We start from the raw sequence: 20,265 nt of genomic DNA, 5'->3' as shown, positions 1-20,265 counted from the left end.
CCTTAAAAGGGTTCTTGGTGTTTCAAGCAGCCCACAGGCAGGGGCCAGGATAAAACACTACTGCTAAGGCTTTGAATCAATCGTTCCAGAGCCTAGGCAGAGCCACCCTGCCCAGTTGTTCCTGCTGCACTGGAAGGCCTGGCACTCCGGGGCTGGGGTCTCACCAGTATGCCTCTGTGGCTCCCTCACTGTCGCGCTCGAAAAGAACATTCCCACAGTGCCGGCTCTAAAAACAATAAACATCGTATGTAAAAAGAAATGACATAACCTTGGCACTGATAAGGAGCGTTTCCCAGGGCTGTGGGGACTGTCGCAGGAGGGGCGACAGGCCACCCCCACTCTGGGGCCTGGGAGGAAGTGTCCAAGGAGGCCTGCTGGGGCCCTTGGGCAGTCCCAGCACAAAGAGCTGGGAGTGGGCAGGTCCCTCCCAGCCTCTGGAAATCAATCTAAGGAAGTCTGATGCCATGGAACGGTTTCCTGTCCGCTGTGTGGGAAATCTAGCTGAGTGCAAACGCCAGTAACAATGGGACAATATATTATAATAAACAGGAAAAATAGCATTGGCCACGGAAATCAATAGCCTGAGTTCACCAGGCATTCATAAGATTGACAAGTGAATAAATTAAAACCAAAAGGTTAGCACGCTGAAAGAGAAGTTAATTTTATGTCTGCCCTGGAGGCCCTCTTTTGAGGCGCAAATTAAGACTGTGTATAATAAAATGAACATAAAGTCTTGCATTTAAAATAAAGCCTTCCTTAGGACTTACATGGTTAGACAAGCAGAGGTTCCTTTACAGCCTTCCCCATGCATGGGTAGTCACACTCAGGCTGTGTTTGCAACCCCCCTCCACAGCGTGACCAAAGACTTAGTTAAAGAAATTTCTTGCTTTAAATAAACCTGCTCTCAGCAGCCAACTGTTCCTCCAGGAAATGGTGGGACACCCCAATTCACTGTAGTAGCTTAGCCGAGCAGAACCACATGAGGCAGTCTACATGCTGCTCTTTAATTCGAAGAAGAGAGGAGAAGGCCACTCGAGGCTGCTCCAAACCCCCAAATAATTATAAACAAGAGAACGTAACTGACTCTAGAGCCGACCTCAGTTAAACAAACAGATCAACTCACATCTCTTTTGTGCTTTCGCAGCTTCCTTTTCTCAAAATGTTTTCAAGTTTGCTTTTTCTTTTAAGCCCTAAAAATGGCTTTAATTAGAATTCACCGCTGGACTCGGTTCGAGATAAAGTGTTTGATACACCGAATTCCTTCTCTTGATTACTAATAAAGACACAGCCTTGCTCAGCAGATGGGGCCATGGGCTGAGGACTTTTGAGACAATTAGTTCTCATCCGGGTTTTGCAGCTAACTTTCCCTGCAACACTGTTCCTTTAACAGTTAAGCGTTGGTCTACTCCAGTTTCTGAGCATTTGTTTCATCAGATCAGAATACACAGGACAAGTCTCCGGCTGCAGGTGTGTGATTCGGTGGGCTCTCGTGTTTGAGTGCTCTGACTAGTAGATGCCTGGCGAAGTTTGCTGGGCTTCGGAGACACTCCACGGCATCACTGGTTTTCCTCTTTTGTTTGACTGTAGCAGGTCTGTGCACAGTGAGGAGTACTGATAGAGTCCAGTGTTTAGGGAAGTCAAATGGTTTAGTCTTTAATAAATATTAATTAACCAAGGAGGTGCTGGGTGCATGAGGATGATCTTATGAAACGATCCACCGGAGAGCTCATTAAAGCATTACGAGACAGCCAGAGTTTACCTAAAATAAACCTCCACTATGCTTGCTCTGCAAAGGTTGGTAAACAGCTGAATAGAATCCTTCAATCAATTTATTATATATAATAAATCCCTAAATTTTAGGGGAGGGGGTGAGAACTTGGAGTTGCTATTGTTTATGTCATGATGACTTGCCAAGAAGGGAGTAAAATGCCACGTTAATTAATTAATTATTCATTTATTTATAATCTCAATAAGATTTTGTTTAAGGGATTTCACATGTGACTTCTTCATCGCCCATGAGGGTATTTATTGAATTAACTCATTTTCTATCCTCAAAGAGAAGGGCAGTATCTAACCTAGCCAGCCAGCAGAGGGCAGTATATCCCAGGGAAATTTCTATTTACTTAAAAAGTAAGGCTTACTCTAGCAGCCGCCACCCCCCCCCCACCCCCACCCCCCAAAAAAAAGTTATTGCCAACATTCTGGCGTCAAAACGCAGGAAGAAGACCTCAACACTTCCTGGAAAATCCACTCTGTTGGTGAACCTTCCCACCCAGGACTCCATATTGTCTAAAGAGCCAAAAATAGAAATCGACTTCCCCTCCCAGCTTTTGGTTTAATTTAAGATCAATCTCCCGAGCCGCAGAAAGGTCCCGGACTGTATTCTGAAAAAAACACAGGGCGTCTTTGCTCAGAGTTAACCAGCAACAGCAGAGCTGGTAGCCGGGCCTGCAGCCCCCAACAGGACAGTACCGGGGCTGGGTCCATATCCCTGGGGGAGGCTGACCCTGTTCCCTCCCACAGCATGCGTCCGTCTCTATTGTCTTCCCCGTCTAGGCTTTCACTGAATACCTGACATCACAGGATCCTTCTGAGTGTTCACCAGAGGGGACAAGGAAACATGAAACCCCAAACAAAGCTTCAGGTCCACCCCTGGGCCTCAGGTTCTTCTATACTTTACCAGAGTCACTGGGTTAGGAAAAGAATTCTTTCTTGGGGCTCAGACCTCGATTCTCCTATCTCTTCTGGCAATGGACACATTGACACCTCAGAGGGCTCCCCCACCCCCACCCCGCACAGGCGCTGCCGCCATGACCTTCACCTTCCAAACTCTTGCACTATGGAATTAAATTAACAGCTGCCATAGCTCCGAGGCCTGACTTCCGAGGCCTGCCCCCAATACTCCCGCTCGCTTTTCTCTGTGTTCATGTCTTGCTTCTTATCGCTCAGGGTTTTTTCTCAGTGTGGTCTCTTCCTAGGAAAGCAAATCGAAAGGCAAAGGCCAAGGACGAGCACGATGAGCCCCAGGAGGGTGGTGTGAAACAGAGGCAGCTGCACCTTACGTAACTACAGTCAATCAACTTGACTTTGGTGAGTAGGACTAGGGTAATTTCAGTAATGAGTGGGCTTGCTTTTTAAAATTCATTGTATTATGTAAAGAAGGGAAAAAAAGTCGAGTTTCTGAGTAGCTACCTCTCCCACTGAAGTCGACTCGAACTGTAAGGATTTAAAAGTCATTTCATTGTTTTTTGGTGTTTTTTTTTTTTTATTTAAAGACATTTTTGGCTTTAAATGTGTCTTAGGGATTGCAGGTTGGTTTGAACTAAAGGACAACATGAAGCCAGCACTTTAAAATATTCCAAACCAGAAAAGAATAAGAACTCACATTCTTCAAAGAAATCCTGGTCATACCTATTTAATTGTAAAGGAAAAAAAATTAAAGCTAAATAAGGGTCATTCCGTTTTTAAGAGCTACACAGACTCAGTTGCCCAACCAGCACTGTTTCTCCACCCCTACTCCCACAGACTGGGCTGTTCCAGCAAGATTTCACTCCAAACGAGGTCTTCCTGTTTGCCCTGAACAAAGGACCTTGACCGATAATCACCTGTTGGCTTGGCCCCTCGCTTGCCTGAATAAAGCTCCCAGGTGCAACTCTCAGCCACATCTGGGGTGATTTTGAAAGTCATGGCGTCACTATCAACGTTTTCTCTGCTGATCAACATCCAGAGGGTGTCTTTGTCGGCTTGTTCTGTTTTGTGCTTTCCAAAGCTGTAATTATTTCCATTGATCTCAGGGAAAACGTGCTGGTTCTCAATACTTGAGAGGGGATTTATGGGGCCAGGGCCTTAGGAAGTGTCTGGCGGTGACTCAAAGACTTGACCTTCAGGCCAGCCTCTAAGGGAAACACAGCCCCAGACTCCTGCGCAAGTCCTCATCTTTCATTTTTTAAATATGCCCAGAGCTGAAGATGTCACTGTCTCCAAAAGAGGCGAATTCTGTCATCAGACGGTGGGGATGGCTGGCCCATGAATCCTCATCTCAAGCCCAAATTTGTTCATCTCAATTTTCATTGGCCAAACTTTTAACATCTGGGCACAGGATAGAAAAACACACAAACATTCCTCTGCGGGAGTATTGGAAAAATGCGGCCATGTCGTCTTGAAACTTCTCCAGGCTAAACAACCTCCACTCTGTGTCTATGGTGTTGTGGCGTTCCGGCCTCACTAAGGTCATGTGTCTTCGTAGCTCACAGCTCTGGGAATTGCGCAGTCCATTCAGTGTGGCCTGGCTAGCATGAGCTGGTGACACTGGCTCCCCTTCTGTGCCGGCAATTCCAAAACATTTATGTACACCTGAATGACGTTTAGGGACTGCTTAAAAACAGACACATCTAAGCCCTTTTCTTAGAAACTCACATTTCTAATGACCTAGAAAGCTGCTTTTTAAATAAACAGACCAAGTATTATGAGCAAACACTGTGTATTTTGAGAAGGGTTTCTTCAGAGGCCCATTTTGTTCTCATGTGTCCTTCGATCTACGTCTTTGGTTTTACTGTACTACACTGACGTCAATCAACCAGAATGTTTCATGTAGGCCTAAGCTCATGCCCCTAACTGCAGACAGATACAAAGTTTAAGGCTAAATTGAAAATGTTGCACTTACTCCTGCCAAGCAGTAACAGGTCAAATATAGGGGACCCATTAACTCTGAATGCTAACACACACACACACACACACACACACACACACACACACACACAAATAAGTGGGACTTATTTATGCGAAAAAAATATCTATTTCCTCTCCAAATTTCAAATTTAACTGTTTGCCTCACATTTACCAAATTCAGTAGTCCTGCCCTATGGAATTGTCTGGCTTTGATCTGCTTTTTCTAGACATGCCTTCTGTGGCAACTTCCGATCTTAGGACTGTCCTCAAATGTTTTTGTTTCTTACACCTACTGCTTCTATTCCTGTCAAGTAAGTTACTATTCTGTTTATGTAAGTTCCCAAGACATGATTGGGGTTGGTGCTTGTTTATTTGTGGTTTAAAAATACAAAAAATACAAAAAAAAAAAAAAAAAAAAAAACCTCTGGACACTGTATGTCACTGAGGTTCTTCATTATGTACAACCTTCCCCCAAATCTATGATGGCAGGGTTTTTTTTTTTTTTTTTTTTTTTTTTTTTTTTGTTTTGTTTTGTTTTGTTTTTTTCCCCAGCTGTAACAGAAAGCCTAAACATAGAATTGAAAGACCTGAGTTTAAGTACTGGATCTACCAGACAGACAACTTCAGGCAAACACACAGACATGAACATGAGCCTCAGTTTTCCCACTTGTAAAATGGAGACAGTAAGGAGCATTACAAGAAGCTAATGAGATAAAAAATACAAGTTCTAAGAGCTGCGTTTAATAATTAATAATTCCTCTAAAAAGTCTTCATTCATGAATTTTTTAACTCTTTATAAGAGCTTCAAATTCAGATTGGCAAAAGTGGGGACCTAGATTGCTTCTTGTTTCCCTTTAAGTCCATCACAAGCATAAAAAGAAATAAATCCATACCTATAAAGAAAGGAAAGGCATCTGTCTCGGACAGGAGTTACCGGAAGACAGAAAGCAAGGCCTATAGGTGTCCGGAGCAGAGGCCTAGGAGCTATACTTTGAAGGGGCTTCAGGAAAAGCATGCATCCCCACAAAGAGGCTGTGGAGTAACAGGGAGATGTGGGTTCCTAAAGAGTGAGAAAAAACAACAGTTTGGCTGCCAACCTTGCCAGTCCATACCGTTCCTCTTACCTGGGGATCTTTGGCCCACAGTTGACTAGGGATCTGCTTCCAGTAAAATGATGACAGGGAAAGCAACTGGGACACTGGGCACCAGTGTAAAGCCCTTTATCTCTAACACAATCTTGTCTTTTAGGTGAGTGGAGGAGCTAGAGAGAGCACCCTTTTCACTAAGGATAGCCCAAGTGGAAACCTATCCAAAGGACTCCTCGTGAGTCTGTCACCTGAGGAAGTCTGAGAGCAGGAAGAGAGGGCAGAGCCTTGACTTCTGAGATGGGGGAGGTTCCTGCTAACTCCCCTGGATTTCATCTCATCAATGAGTAGATTGCCTAAAAGGAAACTCACCAGCGTGAGGAGAAGGCAAGACCTAGAAGACCAGGAACACAGACTCCAAGAGACAAGCCATTTACAAAACAAGGATTTGAAAAGGGATGTTTGAAAAAGACCTCTCATTGATAAGAATCAGAAACCTGAGCAATTGTCCCATTTACAGTGGACAGTGTCAAAAAATTATAACCAGAGAACAGTTAAGGAACCACCTGTGACTGATAAAGTAGCATGCTGGCTAGTTTGTTTGTTTATTTGTTTGTTTTTTTGAGACAGGGTTTCTCTGTGTAGTTTTGGTGCCTGTCCTTGATCTTGCTCTGGCCTCAAATTCACAGAGATCCACCTGGCTCTGCCTACTGAGTGCTGGGATTAAAGGCGTGCACCACCACTGCCCGGCTATTCTGGCTAGCTTTATATCAATTTGACATGTTAGACTTACCTGAGAGTAGGAGCCTCAATTAAGAAAATGCCTCTATAAGATCAGGCTGTATGAAAGTCTATAGGGTATTTTTTAAATTAGTGATTGATAGGGGAGGGCCCAGCCCATTGTGTGTGATGCCACCCCTGTACTGGTGGTCCTGGGTTCTATTAGAAAGCAGGTTGAACAAGTCATGATGAGCAAGCCAGTAAGCAGCATCTCTCCATGGCCTCTGCATCAGCTCCTGCCTCCAGGTTCCTGCTCTGTTTGAGTTCCTGCCCTGACTTCCTTCAGTGATGAACAGCAATGCGGAAGTGTGAGCCAAGTAAACCTTTTCTTCCCCAACTTATGTTTTGGTTGTGGTGTTTCATCACGGCATAGAAACCCTAACCACGACAATCGGAGAGAGAAAGGAAAGTCTGGAAATCTCCCTGGATGTGGAGTAAAGTAACAGAAAGAGAAACAGTGTGGAGCAGGGACACTGGGGGTCCAGTGCCCAACTGTAAGAGTTTTAAAAACCTAGCAGGAGGGGTAGGGTAGGGTAGGGTGGGGGCCACTTGAAAATCATCACAAAGCAGGTGAAAACATGCCAGTGTTCATGGTCACAACAGGACAAGTTCTTTTTGTTTTGCTTTGTTTTGTTTTGTTTTGGTTTGGTTTGGTTTGGTTTTTCAAGACAAAGTTGCTCTGTGTAGCCCTGGCTATCCTAGAACTCACTCTGTAGCCCAGGCTAGCCTCTAATTCACAGAGATCAAACTATTTCTGCCTCCCAAGTGTTGGGATTAAAGGTGTGTGCCACCACTGCCCGGCTGACAGTTTTGTTTTGGTGTGTGTGTGTGTGTGTGTGTGTGTGTGTGTGTGTGTGTGTGTGGCCACACATGACATGGTATCAAGTGAAGGACAGAGGACAACTGGTGGGAACTGGTTCTCTACCTCCACCATGTGGGCTCAAGGGGATCAAACTCAAGCCATACAAAATGTCTAGGACTCCAAATTCCCAATCTACTGAGAAAGTGCCCGTTTGGAGCTGTTGAGGGGCCTGAAGTTTTCGTTTCAATACCCTCTTCTCTGAAGATCCCTGCCAGCACAAGCCAACAGAAGTAGTGGGAAAGGCTAAGATCGCACATCACAGAATGTAGGAAGTAACTAGCCCGAACTCAGAGAAGGAAGAGGTGCAGAGGATCAGGACGGAGCAAACCTAGAGAGTGCCATCCAGATTGGGCCCTGAAGGGAAGGGCAGATATTCAAGTGTACACTTCAGAACAAGCAGAACTGAACGCCCTGCTCCGGTTGTAAGAACGGGTATGAGAGCATTGACAACAGCCAGCCACGGGCACCAGTTCTTCGCAGCTCTGTTGTCCTCATCCACAGCTCGCAGAAGATCTGAAAGCAAGAGGCACCTCAACTGGCCAAGTTCTACTTCAACAGGCAGCGCGGGTAAAAGACGTGGGCTAATAGAGAAAAGTGTGAAAGAACAAGTTAGCAGAAAATACAGGAAACCTGTGGTCAAAAGTCACCAGTGGTGGACTAGGGAGGGGGCTCTGCTGATAAGAGGACATGCTGCACAGGGCCGGGGACCTGAGTTCGAATCCTCAGCACTCATGCAAAACACTGTACCTAGCCAAGTGTGCCTACAATGTGGTATTGTGAATGGAGACAGGTAGTTCCAAGAGCTCACTGGCTAGTCAGCCTAACCAAAAACACAGAGGTTCTGGTTCACTGAGAGATACCGTCTCAAGACGAGGCAGAGAAGAACACACTGGGAAACCTGCTGTGGCCTTACAGGGTCAGGCAAGGGCACACATCCCTGCACACTCATGAGTATGCAGCACACACACACACTCATGTGCACATACCACATATGAGCACACGTATATACATACACACATGCACACACTTATGTGCATATATCACAAGCCAGCACACACACATTCAGGAACACAAACTACACAGAAGCATACACACACACACACACACACACACACATACACACACATACACACAGTCATGTACATATACCACAAGCCAGCACACACACATTCATGAACACAAACTACACAGAAGCACACATACACACACACACACACACACACACACACAGTTATGTACATATACCACAAGCCAGCACACACACATTTATGTGTACACACTTCATGTACACACACACACACACATGTGTACACACTACATGTGCTCACACACACGAGAGAATGAATGAATGAATGGAGTTACCACTGGCAGTGACTTTGGAGGTGTTTCAGAAGCTTTCAAGGCTCCAACTACAAAACAGGAGAAGCTTTTCAAGCATAATGTCCACTTGTAAGTAGCAGCTCCTTGTATACATGCACCAAGGACGTGAAGGCCAAGGGGAGTTTTTACAGGTGAAATGAGGATTATACGTGATGTTTGAAATAATACTCTTTGGCTACAAGGACCCATCAATAGAGCAAGGTCAGTCTGAGATGATGCCGTCATTGGGCAGGCAGCCTTACAGGTTTCCGGTGGTGTTTTTTGTCCTGTTGTTTTGTTTTGTAGCCTTTGTATAGGTCATGTCTCTTTCATCACTTCTGGATAGTTATCAGGCGTGCATACATGACATCCCTTTCGTAGCGTCAGAGATTCAATTACTTGTTTACTTATTCGGCAGCAGCTCTCGAGAGTGACTGTTTTGGTTCTGACATGCCAGCGTGACTGTGAGAACGAAGAAGGTCTGCGGACTCGGAGGTCCCAGGTCGGGGGCACAGAGGTCTTCCACACAAATGAGAGGCTGTCTGGGAAGAAGATGGCAGTGTGATATTTTCCCAGTCCTGAGGTGACTTGGTGACAGCCACAGGCAGGAAGAGGGGTGATGAGGGCGAGACGGAGTTACTGCTCCCATCTTCACAGATGTCAAAGCGGGGACTTGCAGTTTCAAAGCAGAAATGGGGGTCAAGGAAGGAGCCAATGTCATGTGCTGTCCCAGAAATCCATGAAGTACAAGAAAAAACACGCAGCTGATGGACAGATTCTGAGAATTATCCTGAGGAGAACCAGATGGTAATTCGGGAAGCTGGGAGGACTCTGAGAAGAGATGGATGACCATGGTGTTAGAATGAGAACGGCCTCCACAGGCTCCTGTGTTTGGAAGGATTAGGAGGTGCAAACTTATTGGAGGAGGCATGTGCCTTGGGGGTGGGCTTTGGGGTCTCAAAAGTCTACCCCAGGCCCAGCATATCTTTCTCTCTCTCTCTCCCTTCTTTCCTCTCCCTTCCTTTCTCTCTCTCTCTCTCTGTCTCTCTCTGTCTCTCTCTCTCTGTGTCTTTCTCTGTCTCTGTCTCTCTCTCTCTCTTACTCTCTGTCTCTCTGTCTCTCTGACTCTCTGTCTCTCTGTCTCTCTAACTCTCTGTCTCTCTGACTCTCTGTCTCTCTGTCTCTCTCTGTCTCTGTCTCTCTGTCTTTGTCTCTCTCTGTCTCTGTCTCTCTGTCTCTCTCTGTGTCTGTCTGTCTCTCTCTCTGTCTCTCTCTCTAATGTCTCTGTCTCTCTGTCTCTGTCTCTGTCTCTCTCTGTCTCTCTCTCTCTCTCCCACCTACAGCTCAGGATGCAAAGCTCTCAGCTACTTCTCCAGTACGGTGCCTACCTGCATAGGGCCACATTCTCTGCCATGATGAACATGGACTAAGCCTTTAAATCTCCAGGCCAGCGCCCAGTTAAATGCCTTCTTCTGTAAGTTGCCTTTGTCACGGTGTCTCTTCCCACCAACGCACTAAGGAATGACATGGGGACACTTTCACTGAAGGAAAGCTTTGCTTTGAGCGATAGGTGGCAGGGTGGGTGTCCAGGCAGCAGTGTTTACTGGTGAATAGACTGTCACACTTCACCTCAGGCACTGGCCAGAGACGGAAAAGATGTGCGGCAAGGCTTGCTCTCAACACACTCCGAGAAGAGTTAGCTGAGGGCTTGGCAGGTGTTTTCGCTGAAGAACAAAGGAATACTTCAAACTTCGCTACTCTGGAGTAACACAAACACCAAATCTGCAGAGTACTGGTTAACGAGATTTTATTGTAATCTAAGGCAAAAAAAGAACCACACAGTGAGAGGATCTCAAAAACCTCGTTGGTAAAAACTAGAGAGGGAATTGAGGAAATCAGTGATTCTAGCCATCTAAGAAATGGCTTGAAAATACCAGACTTGAGACGTCAGGACCACATATTGGCCTAAGAGCAGAAAGGCTGTTTATATTTTTTAAATAACAACAAACAGTAACCAAAGGCAGGAACAAGGTACCTTTGACCTTGAGGTGTGAGATGTGACAGATCATGTGTGGCCATGATGCTGTGTGACCATGGCGATGTGAACATTAACCATGATGGTGTGTAGTTACGGTGGTATGTGGTATGTGGCCATGATTTTGTGTGGTTATAGTGGTGTGTAGCCATAGTGATAGCTATGGTGTTGTATGGCCATGGGTTATACGGCCATGGTACTGTGTTCACAGGATGGTTGAAAAAAAATGTGGCATTTTTGTTTTATGGGAAGTCTTACCAAATGGTATCAGGATTTAAATGTAAGTTAATAACATAACGATAATCATGAAAATGGTTTGTTTTCAGTACACCTGGCCAGGAAACTCACGGTCAAAGGTGATTTAAACTGAGACAAGAAGCTTTGCAAAATAGCATCCCTTAGTCTCCTCTGTGGGGAGGACATTTCAAGGCAGAACTGTGAGCATTCTGCTCAGGTAAATCAACCGATTTTCACCCAGCCAGGAGAGGCAGCAGACGCTGTGCCCATGTTTCCAAAGACCTGTGACTGTCTCCATGCACCCCTAGCAGGTCACCACAGATGGTAAACACTGGTAATTCTGATGAACAGACACATAAGCGTGGTTCCAGACTCTATCCGCAAAGGACACCACGTGCCTGAGGACCTCAGAACAGCACAGAGCAAATCAGGAGATGGAGAGTAATTACTGCTAATGGTCACGGGTGTCACAGGGCAGCGAGGGGATCAGCAGGACCAGAAGAGGGAATGGAAACGTTGCTCTAGAGAGCCACACAGGTCAGTACAGACAGCCAAGGACACAGGGCAGCGTGGGACTCAAATGATGATGCATGGCAAATCAATTCTGAGTTCTTCTGTAATAGAGACAAAGGACTGGAAAGTGGGTTTCCAATTATCAGCAGTACTGACACCAAACAGGGGCAATTGCCAGGGTTTTCACTTAAGGGAAAGAAGAATTTAACCACACACATGAAAGCAAGGTAGAGACAAGGAGCGTCTGCAGCTAGCTGGGGCCCCACAGCGAATGTGGACCCCCTAAGAAGCATGAATGTTGATGGGAGACAGACCTCCTATCACCTACTTACCACACGCTTTCCAAGCACTAAATGGGAACATGTTGGTTTGTCTTGGAAGGGGCATTGCCAGGGAATTTTTCCACAGATGTTTTGTACATAAAATGCTTAGAAAATTCTGAGCTGAAGCGGTGAGTAGACACATGTCAGAGTACCCCCATGTTGTTAGGAATTGGAGGGAGGGGAATTTCAGAGTAGTAGTGAAGTCAGGGGTGAGAAGGGAGAAGGAGGTGCCGCCCAGTGTGGCCGATGGCACTTTAAGCAGGAAGCGGTATGTTGTCTGCAGGCAAAGGGGTCAGCCACGGGTTTTTCAGGCAACATCCTAGCACCACATATTGGAGGAACTGTTACTAAACCACAGACCTGGTGGTATTTCTGTCACCAGGAGAGATGATGGCGAGATGCAAGGGGTACCAGAAACACTGATGACCCAGTAGAAAAGTCTCAATCATGTCCTATGGCCACCACTTTACCAGTGTGACCTGATTTATCCCATCCAGCAATCACCTGAGCTGGAGTCAATCATGTCTATGTCATGGATGTGGGTTTCTTCCTGAAGCTAGCTTCATATCCATGATGTTGCAGCAATATAGTCTAAAACCTCCATGTTCATGTCTCTAATAATACCATTTATGCCGGGCAGTGGTGGCGCATGCCTTTAATCCCAGCACTCGGGAGGCAGAGCCAGGCGGATCTCTGTGAGTTCGAGGCCAGCCTGGGCTACCAAGTGAGTTCCAGGAGAGGCACAAAGCTACACAGAGAAACCCTGTCTCGAAAAACAAACAAACAAAAAAAAACCATTTACACACATGTGCTACTGAGGGATGGGACCCCCCACTCCACCCCAGGAAACTCTCTTGGCTGTACCTAGATTTACCGTGGTGAGGAAACAGTTCATGCCTCTTCCCTTAGCTTTGGTCTGTGTTGCAGGCCAGACCACCAGGATGCACAGCTTTCTGAAGAACTATGATGAGCTGACCCAGTATGCACTCCCTGACACCGGCTGCGCACTGTGTCACTTAAAACATCGGTTCCCAGCAGGTACCAGGCAGAGGGAGGGCTGATCAAGAGGGTTGGGAGGATCAAGGAATCTCCCCTGAACAGCTGCTAGCTCTGAGAAGCACATGTGTGAGGCCCGGGACAGGAGTCAGTGTGGGCTTGTCACACAGCAGGCTCTTCTGGGGAACCAAAGGTAAAGGCTACCCGCAGAGGCCGGAACCATCAGGGTTTCAGCCCTAGCTCAGAACCAAAGTAGCCCCTCTCTGTACTCCTGAATAATGAACAGGACTCGGGTATAAGAGAACAGGCAGCGAGTGCAGAGAGAAGCTGACATACTTGCTGGACACTTACATGGACGATTTGGTCACAGCATTCAGGACCTCTACTACAGAGCTAAATGACGCCTCCACCTATCTCATAACCCCTTCTTAGAACGGGTTTTTCTACCTATGGTGAGCTCAGGCTTTAGGGTCCCTGTGCATCAGAAACCTCAGGACAGTAGACATTTCTTCAGCTTGGGCCACCTCCAAGCTCACACCGACCAAAGTGTTTTTCTCCTCACCACCCAGCCTTGCTCCACTTTGCTACGGAGGAGGCCACTTGCAATATTTAAGAGGTTGGGGTGTGTGTGTGTGTGTGTGTGTGTGTGTGTGTGTGTGTGTGTGTGTGTGTTCCTATTCTAGCACGTTGTCTTCCCTATGATTTCTTGGCTTCTCTGCAAGGGACCCGAGGGCAGGAAGCAATTATCATCACAAGAAACCAACATGTCTTTTATCTGTCTCTCCAAGTCTCTCCTCCCTCCAGCGCCCCCCAAGGACTGTCTTTTTCTTTCTGAGACATTCCCCTCAGGTTTCACCCTGCTGCCTGATCAGATCGTTCATTGACAAACAATGGCTTTTCTTACCAACTGCCTTATCATCATCGGGTCTTAACCCAGTCCATGAAAGTGACTCTCGGCTCTCCACAACCAGACCTTCAAAGAGTTCAAAGCGTGTGTTCTGAGTGCTTTTGTCCTCTGGCCACCCAGCTTATCTCTTGTGTAAATAACTTTCCTGTCCTCTGTGCAGTGAGACAGGTACAGTTAAAAATGCCTCCAGCTGCCCTTCTATGTGTGTTCTTCCATTTACGCAAGCCTGCGCCACGGCAGTAAAAAGCCTGAGAAGGCTGTCCCCACCGCAGGGCTGCAGGCTCGGTCTGGTGCGTGGGTCTTAGACCTCCCCGGCACCTGTCTTGTTAATAGAAGCAGCAAGAGCCCAACATGGAATCTGCTCTTTCCCCCTTCTTCCTCCTGCCTCTCCCACGTTGAGTGCATGCAAGATAAACAGCAGCAAACGGGGCACCGGAGAGAAACCTAAACCCGAAGTTATGGTCAGAGTATGATCCACCCCCATGTGGGGCTCACATCCCAGCTCCCTCCATGAGTTTGCACCTTTCATAGGTCCTTTCCCTGTAACTCTTGGTCCATCTTAACCAACAGAGCAGGGGCTTGGGAGAATTCCTGCAGAGCTGCGGCTGGTTTGATTCTGGAGTGTCGGCACCTAGCCTTGATCTGCCTTTTGTGATTGCTACCTTTTGGTACCTTTTATGTGAATCTTGTCTGGGAGTTTCTAAAGATGCAAAACCTCTGCAAACTTGGTTGAGGAACAAGTTGGGAAACTGTGATATTCTTTAACTGAGAATTTGCATTTGGCATTGTCCCTTTGGGGAGCTTAGATGGGAGATTTTGGGATACAAAAATGAACTTGCTAAAAGGTGTAAATTGGAGAACAATAAAAGGGTCCTTTGCTAAGCTACAGTGACTCAGTCTGGAGAGAGACTGATCCCCCTGCAGCTGGAAAGGATAAAATTCATCCTTGAGGTGCCTCTGTGTCTTGAACCTACACCTGATATACAACAACCAGGTGAGCAGAGTTCATGTTCCAAGATTCTAGGTTCCCTACAGTAACTGACTTCCTGCCACAGAAGGCAGTACATGACTCTCCAGAATGCACTCCAGCTACAGAACTTGTAGGAGCCCCTTGCTTGGTCACAGCCCTGGCTGTGTCCTGAGGGCCCTCTGCTTCATGCCTGAGGCTCCAGGAATAGCTAGTGGCACCAGAGCATCTTCCCTGGGCCTCACGGAAACAAGTAAAATGAGCATTCTCCTTGTCCATCATAGTCACCTGACCATTGTGACAGCCCATAAACACACACTAGAAGTCAGAAAAACAGTATTGAGTTGCGGTCCTGTAACTCATTCATCTTTGCATATTAGAATTATCTGGAAAGCTGCAAAAATTATAACATCTCTGGAAACTACAATTTGGCTCATCTGTGTGGGACCTGAGTATGGACATTATTTCAACACTACCCTGTTCATTCTCACATGTAAACATCATCCAGTATATACAGGCACATGCACAACGACACACATGAGTGCACACACACACACACACACACACACACACACACCACACCACACCAGGTCATGCATATGCACATACATGGACACACAAACACCTGTGAGTCTAAAGGTAAGCACATAATTCATTGAGGTTCAAGATTTTTATCTACAAAATAGGGCTGTAATTTCTTGCTTGACCAGATATTTAGGAGGACTAAATATAATTAGTGTAAATGAATTATGAATTACTCTATAAAATATGTAGCACTATTTAAATTAAAAGTACTTTGAAAATAGTAATTATTAACTCAAAATGCTACAGGATAATTTGTTGGCCTCCTAGCTCCTACCTGATTTCTTATTTCTGTTTTCCTTTTTGCCCCTGTGTTAGTAATCACTGGGTGTCTTCTTGCTTTGTGTATGTAAGAGGGTGGGGAGGGGTGAAGGGGAGCACGCTGAACAGAAGTGTCCAGGAATCCTGAAACATCATCTAGCCTAGGTTACATGGGAGAGGCTAAGGTCCAGGGAGGTGAGGTCCGGTGGTCCACCTTCCTGAAGAAGGGCTTTGGAGCCCTGTGTCTGGGTTTAAGAAGAAGTGAGTTGGGTTTGGGGAGAGTCAATACAAACAAACAATTCTCCAGCTTGACCAGGACTGTCCAGGGGCAATGACTGTAGCATACTCCTAGTTACCCTGAAAGGAACAAGACAACCAGGACAGGCCACTAGAACTAACCCCTGACAGAGAGTCTCAATGTCTGAAGCACAATCCTATTTACCCTAAAAGGAATAAGCCAACCACAGGACAGGCCACTAGAACTAACCCCTGACAGAGAGTCTCGGGTGATGGTCCAAGGGGCAAGTCCACTAGCCAGTTTTACAGTTCAAAGGTCATTTCCCACTGAGCAGTGATTTTGAATTCAACTTTCTATTCACTGGGGGTAGAGTGGGGGTATGGATACCTGGGAACAGGCCTATCTATTTGAGTTGCCAAAAATGTATTAGACAACTCTTACAGTGCCGATGTTTTAAAACCAAAGTTGGTATTTAACTCATTTAGCAAAATTTAGCACAACCTGGGGTGGAGCATAAAGCCACTAGCTAGCTGCATAGTTTAGTAAAAAACGTTAGGAATAGAAAAGATGAAAATCAATACATTTGTCCTTTTCGTAAGAGGGAGCAAGCAGGACACAAAGAGGCTCGAACATTTGAACGTGGAACTCATGCAGTCGTCAGAGTAGATTAAAAAATTGGCTCTTCCATGGCCAAGCTGTGAGCTGCCCGTGACAGTGGGGCGCAGTCTAACAACATAGCCTCAAAGCGGCTAGGAGTAAAGACTTGAACTAAAACTCTGCAGCAAAACACGGGGGAACTGGCCTAGGTAGTGTAGGCAGGCCCAGCCAGAGCCCTGGACCAGGGAGTTGCAGATTCATAACCCAATGCCGTCCACCCCCATAGGGTGTGGATGTACAATGCAGTGTGACCAAGGGACGATCGCAGAGACCTCAGTCTACATCTCACAGCTTTGAGACAAAAGTCACCCTGGACATTTACCCTCATCCCAGACCCCAGATCTCTGCAAAGTCCGCGTGTCGATCATGGAACAGAGGGTTGTAAATGGTCTCCAGTCAAGAGGATGGAGGATACCTCAGAGAGGTTTGGGGTTAAGCATATTGTGACCTCAATCAAACTCATAGTGTGAAGGCTTTGTGTTAAGTTCAAGAATAATAATCTGTGTATATGGTATTTAAAGAAATTGCCAAATAGAGAAGCCAAAGACTAGCCCTGGGATTGTAATGGACTTACTGACCTAGACTTGAAACCTTCCTGTGCAGGTTTGGGCACTCCGAACACAGCTGTCCTTCCGTAGGAAGTATCCTTGCTTTTGATACAGTCTCTTATTGGCCTTGAACTAATGAGTAATTCGGGCTGGCTAGCCAATGAGGCTCAGGGTTCCACCTGTCTTTTCCACCCCAGCACTGAAATTTAAGTATGTAGTGCCACATCTTGTGAGAAAGGGGGAAAGGGGGAGGGAGAGAGAGAATGCAAGTATTCAAGTGTGGTGGTTGGAGTGACGTCAGTGGCTTCCACTATGTTTGAGACAGGATCTCTTCTTCTTTACAGCCGCATAAGCCAGGCTTGTGGCCCGGAAGTGTCCAGGAACGTCCCTGTCTCAGCCTCTCAGGTTGCTGTAGGTCTGAAGTCACAGATGTGTGTTAGCACATCTGGCCTGAGTGCTTTCTGGGGATCTGAACTCGGGTTCTCAGGCTTGCCTGTCAAGAGCTTTATCTGTTGAGCCAACCTCCCAGCTCACACCTGGCTTTTGTTTTTTGTTTGTTTGTTTTTTGTTTTTTGTTTTTTTGTTTTTAACCATAGGTTCTGTGGGATCAAACTGAGTTCCTCATGCCTACAAGAAAAAGACTTTACCAACCAAGCCACCATCCCAGCCCGTGGATTTTGTCATATTAAATCTATAAGTAATGTTAAAACATTTAGAACCAACCACCGTCTAGAATAAATACTGACTTTGCACGTTTGTATGGAATTACATCCTGTCTTTGAAACATGACATATAGAAAAAGCCACACCCTCACCCTCATTCTAGGTAGTTTTAGCTATTCTCTACATGTTTAATATCTTCTTTTCTTTTAAGCCTTTAGACATAAAACTTTGAGAAAAGACAGATCAATTCTCTAGCCATATAAAGGAGGAAATGGAGACTCGGAAATGAATAGATTGCTTAAGCCGCAGGGCTGTTTGGGACAGTACCAACAAGAGGTTTCATGATGCACTGGCATTGTGTTTGCCACTGTATTTTCAGACTGGCTGACTATGCAGTGAGGTTGTTTGTCTTGGGGAATGTGGTGGCATTCTCTGCGTCTAAGATGCTACACAATGGTTCTGATGTTTCCAGCCAAAGAGAAAGTATTTAGGTTATGGCCATCTTTACAACAGAGAGCATTCCTCCTGCAGGTTATGAAATATTCTCCTGTTAGTGTAATAGGAAGACAGCTATCCTAACCAAACCTCAGTCATGGCTTTCCTAAAGCCACTTTGAAAACGCCCCACATCTGTGCACTAGAAAATCCCAGCCACAGTTTATTTAGGAAACAGCAACACTGACTTTTCCAGTGTCCAGTGTTCAGTTTCATAATGATAATGGATAACTTATTCCATGTAAGACTCCAAGAAGTGCTCAAGACACGAAATGATCCTCCTGGGACTGTCTTGAGGTGTATTTTCTGCTGTAAGGACACTGATTATTTTGTTTCTGCTACAGGCACAGATGGAGTCCTGCTCTAAAGTGTTAATATTTCTCTAGGGGTGCAGTGAGAACAGTTCAGCTTGGGGGGAAATCTGACTCACTGTTGACAAAGCACTCACAGCTCTGGGGAAGAGAGGTATTGTGCAAATGCAAAGCTATTATTATATAAAAGCATTCGGAGGATAATATTAGGCACAACTGGATTAAATATTAATATTAATGCAAATAGTGGCTAAGAGCTTACAGAACCATAAAAGTCAATAACAAAGGCAATAAGGGTATATAAAGTTTGTATATTTCCCACTATGCACCCCCATGCAAACCCAACAAGCTAAGAAATAATGGTGAGGAAGGAAGCTGGGCTGTCCAGCTCTGCCGACTCCTTCAGATTTCGGAAAGACAACAGACGAGATGGTCAGACGTCTCTCAGACGGCACTAAACGTGAGAGACTGTCGATAAATTCAGTGTCTTCTGTTGCCGTGTGTGGTGAACTCCTCCAGTGTCAGCTTGATGAAGCTTACTCTTCACTTGTCTCAGCAAGTGCTGACCCAGGCCCTTCTGTGGCTGGACCACGGCAACGTCACCAGAGTCTGGTTGACATAGAGGGACAGAAGTACAGGGAGTTTGTATTGTATCTGATTTGGTTGTATCTGATTTTATCAAGTGGGCCTGTTGAGATCTGGCTTAGCCCTGTGGAGGCTGAGGCTGTGTGCTCTAGCTTCTGGGGTTGTAAGCAGCCTATGGCATCCCTTCCATGCCTGACCCCCTGAATGATTATTTGGGACCGGGTAGTTAGGATAGGAAATATCTGTTTACATATGGCACCTGATCTGGGGTGCCAGATGCAAATGGAAGTCAAAAAATTACTTAGCCATTATCAGTAAAAATCCGTGCACAACAATCACAAGACAAAATGGGGAATCTGAACCACGTGACCAACCACTGCTCCTCAGCCGCTGGTTCCTCATTCTAAAAGGCCCACACATCCCTCAGTCACGTCCATTCCCATTGAAAATCCTGCCTCTTGGACCACAACTCTCCTTTCACTTGGCTATCGGACCGGTGACAGAATTCCTGTAACATTCATGGATTTCAGGGTTTCTGAGACAAATCCTATAATCATATAAGCCAGTTCTTTGTAATAGATCAAAAGTCTATCTATCTGCCTGTGCACCTTTCTTTCTACCTATGTATCTACCTACCTACATGCACACACACACACACACACACATACACACGTACACACATCATCTATTTTAAATCTGTGTATTTATTGATTTACCTACCTATTCATCTACTCAACTCTGTTTTGATCTGTCTGTCTACTCTCCTATATATTGGTCATTTATTTATCATCTATCTCTCTGTGCTAGCTCTGAGGAAACACTTCCAAGATTTTCACCTCAATGATGCTAGCCTCTTCTTAATCACCAACAATTTCTTAGCTCTACATGACCAACATCAATTGTCACAGCAAAGTGAAGGTTCTAATTCAGTGATTCTGGTCTCTTGTTAACTGCAGCTAATTCTTCAGCTCCAGCTGAGCAGAGCGACAGATTCTTAACTTAAAACATGCAACATCCCCAGTAGAGTTGTTGAGTTATTCTCAAACTTCCCTCTGGAACCTTACTAGCCAGGCTCCCATTCTCTGCATTCCCCTTAAAATTCTTACCTTCTGAGCTCCCACAGAACAGAAGCTTTGAACACTAAATGGCTTTTCTAGCCCAAACTTCCACTAAAGTCCTTCCACAATCCTCCCCA

The sequence above is a fragment of the Peromyscus eremicus genome, chromosome 17 (assembly GCF_949786415.1).
Source record: "Peromyscus eremicus chromosome 17, PerEre_H2_v1, whole genome shotgun sequence".
Lineage (NCBI taxonomy): Eukaryota > Metazoa > Chordata > Mammalia > Rodentia > Cricetidae > Peromyscus > Peromyscus eremicus.
The sequence above is the reverse complement of the archived record's forward strand: the minus strand, read 5'-3'. Positions refer to the sequence as shown.